Consider the following 1933-nt stretch of genomic DNA (forward strand, 5'->3'; position numbering starts at 1 on the left):
GAGAGAACACAGAAGCAACTGGAAGCTTTTGAACAAAAACTCCCCGTCCAAGGCCCGTCCCTGTGGTCCGGGAACGATGCTGACCTGCACAAAAGCTGGTCTCCTGCAAGAGGCAGGAGGGATGCTGCCAAAGGGGTTGGGAGCACCTCTCCCGGCCCAGGTTTCGACCAGGCAGGGGTGACGCAGATTCCCTGCTGTGGCACAGAGGAGGGAAGGTGTCTGCCATGGGACGCAGGGACATAGGCCTTAAAGCCCAGCCGGTGAGAAGCGGGCGTGAGTTTCTTCATACCCCGAGGTCTTCACGCGCCCCTTTTGTTTTCATTGTCCTTTTCCAATGGTTAAAAATCATCCCCTCACTCTAAAGTGAGCTGTCACCTTCAAGCCTATGCAGAGTATCCGTTTGGCATGGGTGACAGAAGGGACCTTCCTTTTCTCAAGAACAGAAGGTTTTAGGAGTATGATCCTCAGAGATACACGGAAAAACTGTGAGACTTGCTTTGAAGAGAAATTAAGGCTTCGAGTTATAAAATTCCGGACACAGAGACTAAGCTCTCCAAGGTTTTTGCCGTCTTTGATCCGTTACCAAATCTCTCAAAGGCAAGGATTACGTCCGACACACGTTATGTGGGGTCTGGCACACTGGTCGTCAATAGCGTGTTACATGTTGACGCCTCAATGTTATTCTACAGCCGGCTTCCCAGACCGCTGCTGCGCCTGCAGTGTCCCCATGAAGGCGACATCAGGCTTCCCAGACCCCTGCTGTGCCTCTCGTGTCCCCATGCAGGCGAGCAAGCGGAGTTCCATGTGGCACAAATTCCCTCAGGGGTTGGTTGGTCTGTGATGAAAGGAAAAAGTTCCCAAGTGGACACCACAGTTCTCACCAACTAAAAAACCAAGGAAAATGCTTATCAAGATTTTACAGTTTGAACACGAATTGATGTTGTTCCCAATGTTCCCTTAAAAATGAGTATTCGGGCAAGAATCATCAATGTACGCGAAAACCATGGGTGACAGCCTATCGAGGAAGAAGCTATCCACCCCAAAGGGATACTTACAAAGGGGAATTATCAAATATCACCCCACATGGGGCATTTACAAAGGGGAAAAAGATAACTTTAAAAATGGAAAATTTGGCAAATGCTTTCTTAACAACGTGGTCAAACTTACCATCAGCACGAATGGGAGAAATTGCCATCACGTGCTCCTGATGGGAGGTGCTGACGACACATCGCCGATGCAGTATTCTCACCAAAAATATGGATTTGACTCTAATCGGGAAGGAGCAGTCAGACAAAATCCAAATCGAGAGGCATTCTGCAAAAAACAATAGCCTGACCTCTTCAAAAATATCAATGTCATGAAAAATACAAAAGGCCGGGGACTGTCTTAAATTGTAGATTAAACAGACATGACAACTTGATGCAGGATCTCTGACTGGATCCTCGACTGCAGAGAAACAATCAGCTATAAAGAAAAGTATTTGGAAATGGGAGACATTTGAATATGGGTCTTGGGTAGTATTTATTTGGATTACTGGCTTTTGAAAGTTATTTTTGCTACTTCAGAATGGTTTTTGGCTCTTAGTACTCTCAAGGTGTGGCCATGCTGTCTTCCGGTTTGCGCAGTTTCTGGCTGAGTGGAGAACTCGACAGAAAAAAAGATGTGGTAGCCAAATGCCGGAGAAAGCCGTGCCCTGCAGGAACCTAGCCACCAAAGAAACCTCAGGGGCCAAAGCAGCGGAGAAAAATCGTGCTCTCCAGGGACTCCGGGAGCAAGCCGCCTCCCTAGCAGCCTACTGACAAGGCTCTATATGTCGCCAGCCAGCAAAGGAGAGAGATTTACAAGGAATAGCTCTGTTATCACAGAGCAGACCAAACGGTGAACTGGAGCGAGGCAATAAACCCATAAACAGCACGGTGGGACTTGTCTTTTT

The sequence above is a fragment of the Herpailurus yagouaroundi genome, unplaced genomic scaffold (assembly GCF_014898765.1).
Source record: "Herpailurus yagouaroundi ecotype Mexico unplaced genomic scaffold, PumYag 222, whole genome shotgun sequence".
Lineage (NCBI taxonomy): Eukaryota > Metazoa > Chordata > Mammalia > Carnivora > Felidae > Herpailurus > Herpailurus yagouaroundi.